Raw genomic sequence first — 18,628 nt, 5'->3', positions numbered from 1 at the left:
GAATAAAAAGGCGTTAGCTGATTTTTTTTTTTTTACGTATAATAATAATTTATTATTATTATACATATTATTATATATTATACATATAATAATAATTTATTATTATTATACATACATCTCCATGGAATGAAAAGACTCATCGCGGGAGACGCAAACTATTCACATAATATGAACTCATTGACAGACGAGACACTCACAACTGAGTCAGACAACGCATTTTATTCATTCATCACTCTCCAAGAGAAAAATCTAGTCCTCACACCCTTGTTAACCACACTCTTACTTAATTTTCAGGGATGACTTGTGGTTTTCCCACGACTATCCGACCACTGAAATATTTCCCCTGCTTTCTCCTATTTCTCCCAATCTTATAAAAACATTTTATTAACTTAGATGTTTCTATCATATTCCCTCTTCTCAGCCTATCAACCAACCTCTGCAATCAATAAACTCTCAATCTATCAATGTAGGGAGCATTCCTTACACCACTCACCAACTTGGTCACTCGCCTCTGAATCTTTTCTACCACCACCTCATCTCCAAGGAATCCAGGCAACCAAACCTGAACACAGTAATCCAAATGTAGACGTATCAACGCCTTATAAAGAGGAATAATAACTTCTTTATTCATGCATGTTAGTGTGTTCTTCAATAGCCAAGTAATCCTATGAGCTATCTTGGACACCTTAGCGATATGCCCTCTGAACTTGAACTCTCTATCCACTAACCATTCCAAGTTCCTAGCCTCATCAATCTCTTGAAGTGTTGTTCCATCAATATAGCACACAACTTGTAATATTTTAATCCCAAAATCACAACTTTGCACTTTTCCACATTGAACTAACATCCATTATCTTTTACCTATTGCTAGCTTATTTAAATAATCCTGCAAGCTCTCTACATCAGCTTGATTATTCATTGCACTACCCAACTTTCCATCATCAGCAAACAACTGAAAATATCTCTCTCTCTCCCTTCAAGTCATTTCCTACATCATTTATGTACAAATGACTACAAATAATTTATGCACAGAGCCTTGAGGCACACCACTGGTCACCTGCTTCATTCTGGACTCTGCTCCTCCATACACTACTTTACTATACTGGTAACCTTTCTATTATATTTATATTTATATTATGGATAATATAAATTATCCATAATATATATTTTTTTTTCAGATCACGCCTAATACTATTACTCATCCATCTAACGCCTACCTTATTTATCTTCCTAACATGAAAATACATTCCGATATTGCTTCCCTCAGATACCCGCTGATTATAGCTCATGCACGGCTAACAACATTCCCCTGCAGTTTTTTTATGTAATGGGATGGCTGTAAGCTATCTCTGAAGCTTGTTATAATTATCTAACCTGTAGTTCCGTATACATCCCTTCTTAAGAGAGAAATCCACAAATTTTGCAATCCTCCAAGGTCAATACCGGATGATCACTCTCATCAATCGGAGTTAACGTGGACACCTTACTTATGCATAGGTCTTCGGAATCTATGACCAGATCTAACACTCTCATACCACAAGTCATAGAAGGTGTATGGATATCACCATAGTTAAAATCCCCCATAATAATCACTCGACCTGCACTCACTGCGCTAATTTGCAGATGCATGTATTCTACATCATCCCTTATACCCCCTGGCCATAGCAGTAATCAACTGTATATTTGGTTGTGTTGGCCACTATTTCACACCAGATCGCCTCAAATGAACTACCATTCACACATCTATCTTCTTGATATACTACTTTTTTTTTTTTTGGCTGCAGCTATTCAGCTATCATCAGTAGTACCCCTCCCCCGTCTATCTTCTCTATCCTCCCTGAAAATACTCTACCCATCATATTCAATTCTAATAACCACATCTTCTACTGACAGCCAAGTTTCATGAATGCCTATAACTTTTGGCGAGATTCCACTGACTAATGCCAAAAACTCTCCCCTCTTATTTCGAATGCTTCTTGTATTAGTACACAAAAAAATGTAGATTCCCCTTTAGTTCTTATACCACCTTTACAACTTATGTACATTGAACTAATTTCGTATTCGGAATTAACTATAATATGGAAATCTTTTTAAACTAAATCGTCAATTAAATAAATAGCTCTCAATACACTCCAAAAGATATATTGAGACCAATTTAATTTCAAAGAAAATCAACTAAATTCATCTGTTAAGTAGTGTTCTCTAATCAATTGGATAACATTTTCACTTTACAATCGCTGGCTCGAATCCCAATGTGACATGAAGAATTGAGAAGTTTCTTTAAGCGGTCCATGAGCTTCGTTAAGCAGGTGTGAAAACTCCCCCCCCCCGGCATGTAAACGGCAATATCCGTTCTCGGCAAAATTACTGAATTTTCCAACCCCCATCATAAAAATTAATTTTAAAAATAGCAGTACAGTGGCAAAATATTTACATGAGCGCTATCTTTCGAAAGTATCTTACGCGATATGTCGCAAAAAAGCATGGGAAATTCAAGAGAAGAGTTAAAATGTGGTGTATCCTGCGTTTATGTCTGACCTGCAGTCCAGATAGCTCCCAAAATCAACTAATACAGATATTGTATACAGCAAACAGAAATGGGAATGGTCAAGATCAAGACTTATGATCACTTACGTCACTTAATACTCTTTATGAGAATATACCTTGTCGCTGTGTAAAACAATTTACCAAAAGATAAACTCAAGCGGCTTCTTCATATTATTAACACACTTAACATAATTACATCAAATAGAATTTGTATTAGTATTACCTACATCTAGTAGGAAATACCATTCAGAAATAAGCAACAATTAACCAACCAAATAATAATAATTATTTCTAAAAGTTCGAAAATGTAATGAATTTCAGATTCTAATTGGAATCAGGACAAGGTGAACCATTTTTTGATATATTCTTTCATACAGTTTTATAAATTTATAACTTTCATAAATTTACAAATTTTCATAAATTTTCTTGTATGTTTTTGAAGCAATCTAATTTTTAGAAAAAGATTTTTTTTAAGAAGGTGCCAGCAATATTGAATTGTATCAGCAAAATATTCAAAAGACCTCTTTTTGTTGTTATTGTTGGACCATAACTTAACCTAAGCTAACCTAAAAAATGAACCTAACCGAATATAAAAACTAAAGAAAACAAATCAAAATACAACAAAAAAGTCATTCGCTATAAATAAAGAAGCCATGTTTCATGGCAGATCAAAAATTAAAAATAACAGATAATAATATTCAATATCCTGAGTCGAGGGTAAAGCAGATGACGAAACAACCGGATATATCCTAATAGAGCGATACCAAGCGTTGGTTGTAAGGGTGAAGAGATTGTAATAACTTGCCTAATACCGCATTTTTAAATCTGGAACTATTTATATTTTTACGAAAGACTATGAAAGAATCTAGATGTAATCATTTGGCGTAAAGACAAAACTACAAAATAAATTCATCCAGGAATGCACTATAGATTAGACGCAAGGCATTGCTAATTATGTATAACACTAGTCACCAGGCATAATCGCTATTTTAAAATCCTGCCAAAAATCCTGAGTCGAGGGTAAAGCAGATGACGAAACAACCGGATATATCCTAATAGAGCGATACCAAGCGTTGGTTGTAAGGGTGAAGAGATTGTAATAACTTGCCTAATACCGCATTTTTAAATCTGGAACTATTTATATTTTTACGAAAGACTATGAAAGAATCTAGATGTAATCATTTGGCGTAAAGACAAAACTACAAAATAAATTCATCCAGGAATGCACTATAGATTAGACGCAAGGTATTGCTAATTATGTATAACACTAGTCACCAGGCATAATCGCTATTTTAAAATCCTGCCAAAAAATAAATTGTGGTCCTCGCCAACTAACCTGACCTGTTTTTATTTAAAGTCCATAAAAATAGTATTTTGTTAGCGAATGAAGTTGAGGGAAATATTTCTAGCCAAGATAACTCTCCGAGTCTGTTCAGCAACAGAACTGCAAAGCCTGAGTGCGTCGCGCATGAAATAAATGCATTTACGAATAAAACACGAAGATTTTCAGGATTCCATTAAATTATAAAAAAGCAGTCTATCGATTCGGTATTCGCATACACAAATAGTTTTTTTTTTCGACATGCAGTTGTTAATATTAGCCATTCTAGTATTTGCATGATTCATTTCAGTTCACATATTTTAAAAATATGCCCTAATTAACGCTCGCTTTGTAAATCAAGAATTAAACACGTCAACGCGTGCAGATTGTTTCAACAGTATATCGGTAAACTAATAAAAATATTATAACCTACCGTTTATCACAAAATTATGGCGTCTACCGAAGGAAACGAAGCCAAAATAATACAAAAAAATTAACATGCACTACTTCGAACAAAACGTCATCAAACAACAGCAGAAGACATAAGATAAACAACTTCATGATGTTCCCTCTAGCGACTTCAGTTGGAATAACTAATTTATTAAATAAAGTATGTAAATTATTAAAAATTGGCATGCTTATCATTAATATTTAATATTTCGCATAATTTATATTTGAACAAGAGAAATAACAAATTTGCTATATAATTATTATCTCATTTAAGAAGATTCTTAGATTAATATTATTCAAGAAAATTATAATAAAAATATATCCATAACTAATAATAATAATAATAATAATAATAATAATAATAATAATAATAATAATAATAACAATAATAATAATAATAATAATGTGATGGATAAGTAACATTAAAAATGGAAAATATGTCCTTTATATTATTATTATTATAAAAACCTCCATGGAGTCAAAGACCCATCGTGGGAGGTCCACTGTTATACACACAGTTTATCATACTGTGCCTTAAATATATTCACCGTCTCTGCACACAACACTCTCGGGCAAAGCATTCCAATCACTCACCATTCTCCATACAAAAAACCTGCTCCTCACTCCCTTGCTCACACCCTCCTTATACAGCTTCCAGGAATGACCTCTTGTTCTCCTGCTGTCCTCACCCATTCTGTGCAAAATCTCCCCGACATTAATCTAGTAATAACCCCTTAACAGCTTATATGTCTCAATCATATTCCCCCTCCTCCTTCTATCCACCAATTTCTGCAAATTGCATTTTGTCAATCTGTTTCATACTCTACATTCCAGAGACCAGAAACCACCTTAGTCAATCGCCTCTGAACCTTTTCCAACGCAATTTCATCTTTTTGAAAACCAGGTGACCAGATCTGTGCACAGTAATCCATATGTGGCCTGATCAAAGCCTTATACAAAGGAACCATAACATCCTTACTTCTACAAGTCAATGTCCTCCGCATCATTCCCATTATCCGCTGTGTTGTCTTCACTATTTTAGTAACATGTCCCCGAAATTTTAGGTCCTTGTCTACAATCACTCCCAGATCTCTCATTTCCTTTACCTCAAGATATCAAATATCCAAGATATTTGCACCGATTGTATACTTTACATCCCATCTCTGCTTCCCAAATTTCAAAACCTTACACTTTGAAACATTGAACTGACATCCCCACTTATTTATCCATTCGGCCAGTGTATTCAAGTCCTCTTGCAAAGCTACAGCATCCACACTACTCCTGATAGCTCTCCCCAACTTTGCATCATCTGCAAACAGCTGCATATAACCATTCAGACCTCTCCAGATATCATTTACATACAAATTAAACAGTAATGGACCTAAAACAGACCCTTGAGGTACACCACTAGTAACTTTCCTCTTCTGGGATAATGCTCTTCCATAGACAACTCGCTGATACTTATCAGACAGCCAATCTCCAATCCAGCGAACCAATCTACTGTTCAGCCCCATCCGTTCCAATTTAATTACCAGCTTGTCATGTGCCGATTTATTAAACGCCTTTGTAAAATCTAAATATACCACTGTATTGCCACACCCTTATCCAACGCATTTGCCACTTTATTATAAAAAGTAAGCAGGTTGCTAAAGCACGATCTTCCTTCAGTAAATCTTTCCTTCTCATTCAACCCAATTCTGAATCTTATTCCTAACTAACTTCTCTAATACCTTGAACACAACTCCAGACACACAGACTGGTCTATAATTCAAAGCCTTACTCTTATCACCTCCCTTATGAATTGGAACAATTTTATCCTCTTTCCACTATTTTGGAACTTGACCCAGTGAGAGACTCATGTTGAAAAGATATACAAAAGCTGTTGTTAACTGTCTGGCACATTATTCCCTCAAAACACGTGGTAAAATAGCATCACGTCTATTCAATTCCTCATATAACTCCTGTTCACTTACTAACAGTTCCTCCTCCTCCTCCTCCTTTCCCACTGCTTTCAAGTTCTGCATGGTGCCACCTTCACAAAAATGAAATACTTTTAGAAATTGCTCACTAAATATCTCAACTATATCCTCCGCAGCGGTTATCATTCCTCCGTTTTCACCTGTCAATCCCATCCTACCATAATCATTCTTTCTTCTACTGGCGACATATCAAAAAAAGCTCCTTAGAATTTTTTTGGCCGCTTTAGCTAACTGCTGCTCATACTGCATTTTTGCTACCCTTATCAAGCTAGTCACCCTCCGCGCCTGCTCTTTGTACTTCTCATGCAACTGGTTGTTATAAATACTCATTTTGTGTTTCTTCCATAATACCTTCTTCCAGATTGCATACCTTCTTGAATGAATCTCTTGATTCATTCATTTTACACTCACTCTATTTACCCTCTTGACCCTTGGAATACACTCTGATATTGCTTCCGCCAAATAGTTCTTGAGTATGGCCCAAGCAGCATTGATATCCTTTCCATCCAGTTCCTCTTTCCAATTTATTATCGCAAGCCGTTTCCTGGGCTTTTCGTAATTACCAGTCTTATAATTCCACATATATCCCTTTCTAAAAGACGTCCTCGAATGACTGGTCACCCTGCACGTGATCACCTCGTGGTCACTCTCACCAACTGGTGGAAGATTTGACACCTCATTTATAATAACATCATCTGATGAGATGATCAAATCCAATATTCTTGATCCTCCTTTACCCTCCGTTATGTGTTGCCTAAGGTAATTATCTTTCAAAAACTCCAAAAATTCATTTTCTTTACCCCCCAGATGCAGTCTCTTGCTTCAGTCTATATTACCATAATTAAATTCTCCCATAACGATAACTCGTTTCTTGCTAGCTAGGCCAATTTGCCTATACATTTCCTTCTCATTACCCTCCATATTATCAGGTCTATAGCAACACCCAACTAAATATTTCATCCTGTTTACTTCTACCTCACACTATACTGCCTCAAAACTGTGGCCACTATTTGCACCTTGCAATTCCACCTTAGATGAGCACAACTCATCTGCTACCATTAACAGTACTCCTCCCTTTCTTCCCTGTCTATCTTCGCGACAAATATCATATCCGTTCATCTCTATTCCTGCCAAGATGTCATCGTCATCTAACCACGCCTCATTTATACCAAAAATTTTGGGGGAACAGACTACAGCAAAGCAACAATTTCGTTCCCCTTATTTCGAATACTTCTAGCATTAGTGAATAAACATAAGAAATCATTACTGCTTCCATAAGTCGTATGAACGTCACTCCTATGATGTGACTCTTCAATACCTTCCCCAGTCACTTCCTCTACATTACCAGCAATTCTACAACTTTCTTCACACCTAAACTCTTCCCATCCATCGCAGTGTGTTTTTCCGCTTACACATTCACCTCTGAATTCAGCACCCGCATGTTTCATAAAGTTTCTCCCTGTCCACCCTGACTCCTCCCGTTTCCCTGTTCGTGTTGTACCTCCACTCTCTCATTTACTTCATTCATAATATTCACCTCCCCATTTGCAAGTGAACAAATACTTCTCCCTACCCTACTTTTTTGCTCTTTCATATCACTTCGCACCACCTCAGATATATTCATTACAGTCATTACTTCTCCTGCCAGTAACAATCTCTCCAGCAGACTCACACTAAAACCATTTAAATGCAGCCCATCTTCTTTATGCAATTCCATCCGTCCCTCAAATTCCTCCCACACATTCACAACATGCACTCCATTCTCCTCACCTAACTGCGCCAACATATCATTCATAATCTTTACTCGCCTCCTCAAATCATCACTATCATACCTTGGCAACACACTGACTACCTTTCCTACCACACTGTTATCTTTTACTTTCCTTAATAATCTCCTTATATCTAATCTGGAATTTTCCTTGTTCCCATCCATCATTTGTTCCTACTACAACCACCAACTCCTGTGCTTTCTTATTCCTCATGTCCAACGCTTCAATCACTCTCTCCATTCTACCACCAGGAAAACAAACCTTATGCATCTTCTCATTCACCACACCTCGATTAATGGAATCTCCATAGAGAGCCACTCTCGAATCATTCGATATATCTTTCGCATGGCCATCTTTCCTTCTGCTCTTTTTCACTCTTTCATGTATGTCTCTAATTCTTTTCATCTCATTTCGCATGCAGTTCATCTCTTGCCTCATCATCATCAACTCTGCTTTCATGTCAGCATCCAATATATATTCCTGTCTGACATTTTCATGTAGTTTCATATTATGTCTTTGGATATTTTTGGTCGCGCAGCATCTGCAGCAGTCCTCACACTGATGTTCTGACGAGGATATCCAAGGATAATTAACTGACCCATTTTCCTTCTCTTGAGCAACATTCTGATCCTGTAATGGAAGCTGCTGATCATGTATTTTAGGAAGGTGAAACTGTAACTCCAGGTAATAAGAGTGAGACACCAGGTTCGATATCTTTTATAATACTTTGTGCAACTTGAAGAGAAGTAGATAATTCAGGTGATACAGAACAAGGAACTAATATTTGCCTATCTGTACTTAGACCTGATTCTATGTTATTTGGGTGAGTTTCAATTAACTCAACAGTATTAAGAATAGGCATCGTATTCATTACTGGGATTGACAATTAATCTTGGAGCAAACTATCAAAAGATGTTGTCACCGCCTGTGATTCCTCAATATCTATTATTGTATCTTCACTTTGTTGTGATCCTTTTACCAGCATGAGTTCTGAGTTGGACTAGGATATATATTTGAATTAGAAACAGAAATCTCATGTAATGGATAATCAGTTCCTGACAGTTCTAACCTTCCTTCACTTGTGAATGGCTTTATGACCTGTTGGTATTTTCTGGTGTGTCTAATTCATTTACTTTTGATGACACATTGGCCTTCATGCCTTTACTGTTAGAACCACGAAGATATCTACTTCGAGGTCTTCCTTTTTCCTTCTTAATTACCGGTGGCAATTCTGTGCTGTGTTTTTTCTGTTGCACCTCAGCAAGTAACAAGGCCTGGTTACTTGAGTCATGTTCACTCTTCTCCTGAATATCAATACTGGAAGTATCCCTCTGTGCAACTTCTGTATAGATCTCAACATTCAAACTTTTGGCAGCACTAAACAACGTGGCAAGTTAGTCCTGTGAAATGATCACTTCACCCTTGTACATAAAATCTATTGTCATTTTTAAATCCGTGTATTTTATATCTTTGAGAATAACAACTGGATGTTTACAAGAGTTTTCAAGAAATATGCCATGAAAGAAAGAACTGCAGGCAGACAACACTATTTTGTGTGCTTTAAGTCTCTTACCTTCACATACAAAAGTTTCAGTAAACAATAATTCATTAAAAGTAGTTAGTATATTGACATGGTGATTATTCCTTCTTAAACAGATCTGCTGAGCCTCCATCTTCATAATCTGGTAACATTTTTTTTAAGTTAACCAATAACAAGTTGGAAAAATGAAACTAGCACCTAAATTGTTATATCTTTACCAGCAATACAATGGTTGTCATGCAAGTGTAAATTAGGCCTAACTCGACGCGTACACGAAACTCCAATCAGTGAAAAATGACACTGCATTACTGACTTTACTCACCACATTAATGATTTCATTTATTCTAGGAATGTCTGATCACACATATACCATCAATATAATTGAACTTCTGCACAAAAACTAATAATGTAAACACGAGAACTGAAAATTATCCGACATTAACTAACACGCCACCTATCAATATTATAAAGATAATATATATATATGCAGGATTGGTACAAAACATTTGAATTTTATTTAGACTCAAAGGAGCACAGTACAGGCAAAATAATAACACATTATCTTGAACTGGTTAGTGACCAGAACAGCAACTTTAAATTAACGGTAGAAATTTCTTCTCCAGTGCATTCCTATTTTTTAAGGATATGAGAGTTTTAAATATTTTTAAGCCTTGTTTAACAAGGCAACTCCCAAGCAGGCACTGACATTTCATCATGTTATACCAGGGGAGTCAAACCTACGGGAGTTATAAAGCAGTTTATCTTTAACTCTTAACGGTTAAAAAAACCATACAAAAAAAACATAATTGCATTTTGGAGTTCATTATATTTCACATTCTTTTCATACTAGTTACATTTTTATTTATTTTTAGTTTCTTTTTTTTTTTTAGATTTCGATGAATGCAGTGATTATGAATTCAATGATTGTTCGATTAATGCATTTTGTCATAATCTTCCTGGAACTTACACTTGTGAATGCAATGAGGGCTTCGAAGAATTTAACAAAAATGATCCTGGACGAATATGTTTAGGTAAGGTTTTTTATATATAAATGCATTGTAGATGAAATCTGTACTGGCTGTTTCACAGAGGAAAAAAATTTAAACAGTTCGTTTACTAATTAATTGTAGCTTTTACATCTAGGTATATCAATTAAACAAATATTTTACTTACGAAATGCAGTTTAATTTATAAATAATTTAAAAATAAGTAATTATGATGATTTATAAATAATTTATCATAATGACGATGACTTTAGACGATGTCTATAGTCACTGTCATTATGTCATTTCAAAACAAGATGCAGCAATTCCACTCTTCGAATTTGGGATTTTCAGAACCATGTCCTGATTAGAATATTTGCAAAATTATTTGATGCGTTAATACATTTTTCTAAATAAGTAGATATATTCTTTTCGGTAAACAAACTTATCCGCACATTTAAGAAGTTATCAAATGTAATAAGGAAAGTAATGTCTTTTATTTGTTGTTTAGATTATAGTGCAATTTATCTGATGCGATAATTAGCCTAATTTGTTTCAATTTAGACTATGTAATAAAAATTGTCCAGATATATAGTATTTTATGCAAATCCTGCGTAGTCTCTTGGAAACGTTGCTCGTTCTATAATATTAGAAATTCCAGAAGAGAGATCGGTATAGGTCCAATTCTAGTCCTACACTAGCGGAAATTTATCAAGGCAGTTTTTCAAGCAATTCTCGAGTTAGTTAATTTCTAATGCAAGCATATTTGGCTCGTTTCTTCCGAAGTTTTAATTCAGCAACTCAAGAAAATTGGCGATAGAAATAACTGTTTCAGACAAGAATGTAAGTGTTAGAGTTTTGGATCACGATATGGCGTCACTTATACTCCGTATACCCTTTCCCGTAAGTCGTATCATCGATAGCCTTGAACCTAGCTATCCTTAATGATTACCGGTGAAGACCGCAGTCAACAGTTTCTAAGAAAAATGTGCTAAGAGTCAGCATTCGAGAAACAAAAAATTTCTAGTGTTTTTTGTTATTTTACAAACCCTTTATTTTCAAAAATATCAAATATCATATCAAATATCAAGTCAAAGGTGGCAAACCGAAGCTCACCTTTGACTGAGCTTCGGTTTGCCACCTTTCTGGGTAGAATTTTTGTCAAATGTTCATAAACAAATATTTTGGCCCATTCCTCAACCAAAATGACAAATCATCCTTCATATTTTCCAAAACGGTGTTCATTTAAATAGGATTCAGATCAGCACTCTGTGTAGGCTTAAGCAGCCTTTATACCCCCTTTTCCTCATATGATGTCATTTTAAAAAGGCTTTCTATAGAGTTCAGACCAACACTCTGTAAACTCTGAAAACTCTCATCGATTCCCAACCGGTGGTACGCGTACCCACGGGGGTACGTGCTGGGCTGTTCAGGGGTACACGAAAAATAATCAATAATGAGGAAAAACAAGTAAACTAAATAAAATGTAAAACGTCAGTTATGAAAATAAATGTCAGTATTTAAAAACAGCTGTTTTAAAAACAAAGGGTACAATTTATAGAAATGGGTTTAAAAGGGATACACAAATGGAAAAAGATTGGGAACCACTGGTCTAGAACATTATTTTAGACAAACAGTGGCATCGTTTGGTAGACTGTTTATAGAGAATAATGTTGAGGACAAAATAAATCAAAGTGTTTTTCTTTTAAAAAAAGTAAGAATTTCATATTAGAAACTTCAGACATTAAGATATCATAAAAAATCGCAATTTCTTCTTATTAGGATCCATGATGTTGTGGACAAGTAAACTGACTTCATAGAAACTTAATTAACTGTGTCATCAGATGACTAATCATATCTGGAAAAATCCTACCACCACCGTATGATAACGACTAACTCACCTTCAGATGAAAAGTCCTGATAAAGATTCCTCGCGTCCTAGACGAAATTCGAACCCAGGTCTATCCAACCAAAGGGTATCGTTGATACCAGCCGAGCTACTCTCCCGTTACCCAGAGAATTGGTGAACTCGCAGTTAACAAACATAAGTTGCTTCGGCCGTAATTTAAACATCTTGTTTGTTAACTGCGAGTTCACAAATTAAAAAAGCCCTCATAAATGTGTTAACATCCTAGATGAGATTTCAAGTCATCGTCTTTTTCGCCCCGTTTTGTGAGTTTTGGGGAATAAAAATTTTACAAGGTGGCTACCTCAGAAGATGAGACCAGCTAATTCACTAATTCACCAGTAAAGGTCTTTAAATCCCATGTCAATACCCATTCGGGAAGGTGTAGTTTAAATTTCTAGAAAACATTTGATATTGGTTCAAGCCCTTAGTTCGGATTCGCATTTATTGAGAATACTGAGAGACATCTTATAAATAACTGAAATATCCACATATAATTTTTCTTAAGTTTTTAGACTTTAACCTGGTACAGCAAGTTATTGCCATGTGTACCTCTAACATTGATAAATATTTAAACTATCACTTTGTAATAATAAATCCAAATGTCAGAACAAATTTATAATCAATACTCCTTAATTAATTCACAGTTAATGTTGATAATATTAATACTTATTCAAGATACCAAGTAATTTTATAAAAACTTGGTTTTTAATCCTTGAATACATAATATACTCAAGTTAAAAAAACTTTCTACATCTATCTCTCATCCTGAGATTTTATTTAATAAGGTCAAAGCACCTTGTGGCAACTTGTTTAGGTAAAATGCATAAGCTCTGCATTACTTCAACCTTAGCATTGTCAGGTCTGGCTCCCACTGACGAGACCTCAATAAAGGTCGAAACCGGTATGGGTAGTGACCATCACCTTTAATACATAGCATCATACATCTCCGCAAGGGGAGGTGCTTTACATTAAGGGAAAAGTACTAAGGAAAGTGATCAGAGCTTAATCCACCTTTACCACGAATTGTCTCAGATTGGCACTACGTGCAGGCGCAAACTTGACTTACTTGTCTGTTTGCTTACTTGGGAAATAGGATTAAAAACCAAGTTTTTATAAAATTACTTGTTATCTTGAATACATAATATACCCAAGTTAAAAAAACTTTCAAAACTTTCTAAATATTAATACTTGTTTACATAATATTTAAAGGTAATTTTTACTTCCAGCAACAACGAAAAGTTGTACTTTGTGTTACGGAAGAGGAGATTGCTTAGAGGATGATAACGGAAACGTGTTTTGCAGGTAATTTTTTAGATCGATTCTGTTAAACTTTGCCTACAAATAATGCTTATTACACGAAATCTTCAATTATTACGTGGTTTATACTATACAGCAATGGTTGGGATAAATATATTTTACTTTTTAAAATAAAATTTCAAAAATCCATGATTTATACTATACAGTAAATGGTTGAGAGAAATATATTTTTCTTTAGGATAAAATTTCAAAAATCCATGATTAATTCGTTTAACATTTGTTTTATTTATCTTCATTTAAACAGATGCCACCCAATGTACATAGGAAAGAAATGCGAAATCAATGGACTTGGTAAGTAATCTGAAATAATATTTTATTATTATTATTATTATTATTATTAGGTGACACCTCCAAGGAGTCCAAGGACTCCTCGCAGGAAGGCACTCTACTCCACTGCACACATCTCACCGTCTCCTTTACTACTTAATACTCCCACTACACACAACTGCCATCTACCGCCCATCACCACCAACAATAGTATTTTTTGTCTGTAAATTGTGTCTGTCTTCTGATGGCCGATTTGCTTGTACGCGATTAAAAAACCCTGCTACCTCCGTATTTGTTTCATGTTCTGAAAATGCTACGGGTTTTGTTGTTTTTATTTTAGGCAAACTAAAATACTGATTTGTGCATAACATTTCAATGAATAAACTACTCTGAACAAATGCTTCGATCAGAGAATAACATAACCAACATCCCATTAGCTTAAATATATTATTTAAATATCAGCTTAAATGTATTATTTATTCTGAAAATAAAGTATTTGTAATGTTTGCTCAGACCAAAGTGTATGCAATATTTCGAAGTCTTTTAATTCAAAATTTTACTACTAGTATATATATATTGTCGTTTTTATTTAATTGATATACTTGCTCCTGTATAATTTTCATAGTCAGCTCTATTTCGAGTATTAAATATACTCATGTATTTAAGCAATAATAAAGAATTATAAAGAATTCGCGTACAGATAATAATAATGGCTTAAAATATGAAATATTTTAAGCCATTACTATTATGTACTTTTTTCCCATTATGAAATGGGAAAAAAAGTACGAGGATAGCTTAAATGTATTTAAGATACAACTTATATAAATGTATTATATAAAATTATTTATTACTGCTTAAATATATAAGTATATTTAAGAAAGGAAATAGATATTGCAAAAATTACAGAGGAATAAATCTATTAAATACAGATTACAAAATATATAGAAAAAATTCTGAAAAAAAAGACCTCAAGATTTTGCAAATGCTTTATTCTTGAAGGTTTTATGAGGTCCTATATGTAGATAATACTGAGGTATTAAAACAAATTATTAAAAAAAAAAAATTACGAGCTTAGCATTTACAGACTATGAAAAAGCTTGTTATGCTTTTATAAATAAAAATAATAAAGGAAAAAAAGAAATAGAAAAAAGCATAACAAGCTTTTTCATATTTCTTTTTCAAGTTTGTCAAGAACAAACTTCCTGGAAGTCTGGGAAGAGACTTAAAAATCTTGTTTAAAGGTAGAAATTAATGATTGAGTGACATTAAAAAAAAACTCAGTGTGTTTGCGAGTGTTAAATGAATTTAAGATTCCGTATGATAGATATGTTTAGGCTAGAGTATACCCCATAATATTAGAACCTGCGAATTAGACAGTGGTTTTGCGATCAAAATCTTCTCCCTCGATGAGACTTTGTCCCCACGAAGAACTGTGCAATAATAATAATAATAAGCTGCTGTAGTAAAAAATAATCATCTTATTAATATTGAAGCAAAACACGGAAACCAATTTAAATTATATAATAGCGTAGTATCCTGAAAAATCCTCGTAGTTACATATAAGGAAATAATGATGAAACCATTTTAATAAATTAACAGTTTTTAAAATATCTGATTTCCTTTACATAGTTTTTGTCTTATAAGCTTTACTTTATTACAACACTGATATCAAATGTAACAATTGTTTCATTATCGTGCTAATACAATTCAGCATGTTCTGTAAAATAGACTGTAAATCTGAAATCGATATCGCATCTTACTTCATTTGCAATATAATAGATAAAAATATTCCAATTGAAATTATATTTATTCAATGTATCATTTGGCTATTATAATTATTTATGGCACATATTTTTTTCTCTTCTCATAACAGTTCTTGCTATCGCGCTTCCTACTGCTGTGGCTGTCGTCGTCTTGTTGTTGTGTGGAGCCCTGTGCTGTTGTCGTCGTTTTAGGCGTCGTAATAGCCACAAGAACGATCCAACTGGTATTTTCCGAGGCATAGCGCTTCGTGGTCCCATGACAGGAACTTTAGACAGAAAAGCAATAATCGTAGATTCGTCGAGCGAGAGCAGCGGCGATCGAACCACCATGAAAACTTCCCACGCATTCGGAAGTAGTTTTGAGGTAAGTTTAAGATATATTTTCCTCTCCGAAATCTATACAATCTTAGTTTGCGAAAATTTTAGTGCAATATGGGAACTGTCAAAATAGTCATTGTACTGGAATACAAATGCCCGTCAATACACGAAAAAATAGCTAAAATTAACATAAAAAATATCTCTGGAAGCCGTTTCCTCCCCAGATATACTATGAAATCTATGAAAAGCCTAAACTCCGCAGATTTAAAATTACAAATTTCTATACAACTAAAAAACCGAGAAGACCTCTGTAGCAGTAAAGGTCAATTTTTTCTCTCTCCTATTTGTACAAAAATGTATGTGATGGGGGGGGGGATGTCAGTTTAAAACTTCTCCCGTATATTTATATTTAAATTGGGTCTTATTCACTTATGACATTAGTTTCACGAGGTGCACATTTAAACTCAGGATGTTTAAGGCACTTACATAAAAATAAAATAAGTTATATACTGTATATAGACTCTTCACAACTTTAATACGTATATAAGAACTATTTAAAACATATTTTTACAACATCTTAAAAATTTTGAAATCAAAAATAGAACTGCTCAGAAATTCAATAAATTTAGTTGATCAGCAAAAAGTAGATTTTACAAAGTTTTTACACCACGTTCAATAAACAACTAGGGGGGGGGGTGAATCGCTTGAGTCTTTCGGTTCCTCGTTAAACTACTAAACTTACATTTGTTTTTACATTACGACAAAATTAAATTATCAGCAAAACATCAACTTCAGATAAAACAAACCATTTGTCTTCTAACAAGCTACAACTTTAACCAAGATTTTCAGCGCAATTCTCCAATTGCTTCATTCCATTCTTCACTCACGTGTACACAACCTTATTTCCATTTCCAAATATTTCTGCTGCCTTCATCAATCAACCATATTATATATATATATAACCTCTTGTTTTCCCCCCTACTAGCCAATTGCTGCAATATTTTCCCTACATCAATTCTATAAAGCCCTTTTAGTAACTTAAATACTTATATCATATTTTTTCTTCCCCGCCTATCAACCAACTTCTGCAATCCACAAACTCTCAATCTATCAACGTAGGGAGCATTCCTTACACCACTCACCAACTTGGTCACTCGCTTCTGAATCTTTTCTACCACTTCCCCATTTCCAAGGAATCCAGACTTGAGCACAGTAATCAGACTTGGGCGTATAAACGCCTTATAAAGAGGAATAATAACTTCTTTATCTCTACCTATTAATGTGTTCTTGAATAAATCAAGTAATCCTCTGGGCTATCTTGGACACCTTAGCAATATGTCCTCTGAACTTCATTTCTATCTACTAAAATCCCCCAAGGTCCCTAGCTTCATCAGTCTCTTGGAATACTGTTCCATCAATTGTGGTACATAACTTGTAATCTTTTAATCTCGAAATGTATAAGTTTACACTTTTCTACATTGAACTGACATCAATTATCTTTTGCCCATATTGCCAGCGAGTTTAAATTATCCTGTAAGCTCTCTATATCTTCTTCTGCAGCTTATCCCACTTAAGTATGTTTTTAATGAGGCTCCTCCACATCCTCCTGTCTTGGGCTGTAACGAGGGAAGAAAGGTAATGCAGACCTTTCTTCCCTCAAAAGAATTTGTGGGAAGGTCTAACAAATTCTTCTCCCTCCTCGTCACATGACCAAACGATCTCAACATTGACTCCTGTATCTTCGCTCCTAAGTTCGTAACTTTCACCGTTCCCCTTACATAGTCATTTCTCAAACGATCCTTTCTGATCACACCACACATCCACCTAAGCATTCTCATCTCCGCTACCTCCATCCGGCTGATGTTATTTTTCCTCGGGGCCACAGTTTCCATAGCATACGTCATAGCTGGTCTCATTACTGTTCTGTAGGTTTTGCCTTTTAGATTGATCGGCACCCACTTATCGCGCACTCCAGCCCCTCCATCCAGCTTGTATCCTGCATCCCACTTCTTTCTCAATCTCTCCATCCTCATTCACTGTTAAAGTCCCTAACCTTCCTGATGACATTTCCTTCCAGCTCCAGACCTGTCTCTTGGGTGCCATCCCTTTTGTAACACATAACTCTGTCTTACTTCTGCTCAGCTTCATACCTCTCTTCCAGTACTTTCCTCCATCTTGCCAGTTTAGCTGCCGCTTCTCTTGATTCTGCACCCAGTATCAAGATTGATTAATTATTACGCTGCCCAACTTTGCATAATCAGCAAACAACTGAATATCAAGTCATTTCCTATATCATATAATATAATATAGAAACTACGTAAATTACGTCACGAAAGCCAGGTAACCAACAGGTCGTAAGCCTGGTAACTATTCGTGAGGTATATGGAGTGGAGTTTCTCACTGACTTAACGATTAGACTCACTTTAAAAACTATTTGAAATCTTTTAGGTTTCAATGCTGTTTTG

The 18,628-nt window shown here is 34.8% G+C and overlaps 1 protein-coding gene across 9 annotated transcripts in view; it reads right to left on the bottom strand.

The window, feature by feature from the left end:
* LOC150099022 (uncharacterized) overlaps window positions 1-4,439 on the bottom strand; it is a 589,139-nt gene extending 584,700 nt beyond the window's left edge. For 5 of the 9 annotated variants that reach the window (XM_090405629.1, XM_090405627.1, XM_090405626.1 and 2 more), the window contains exon 1: window positions 4,302-4,381. The gene's annotated coding sequence lies outside the window, so the exon portion shown is untranslated. Of the gene's footprint in view, window positions 1-4,301 lie in introns of all 9 variants that reach the window. The other 4 variants (XM_090405631.1, XM_090405632.1, XM_090405630.1 and 1 more) reach the window with 2 other exon arrangements.
* Window positions 4,440-18,628: the final 14,189 nt, after the last annotated feature.

The sequence above is a fragment of the Typopeltis vanoorti genome, chromosome 15, assembly GCF_054136105.1.
Source record: "Typopeltis vanoorti isolate ZY-2024b chromosome 15, IOZ_Tvanoo_1.0, whole genome shotgun sequence".
Classification (NCBI taxonomy): Eukaryota; Metazoa; Arthropoda; class Arachnida; order Uropygi; family Thelyphonidae; genus Typopeltis; species Typopeltis vanoorti.
Note: the sequence above shows the minus strand (reverse complement) of the source record. Positions and strands in the feature narration are given on the sequence as shown.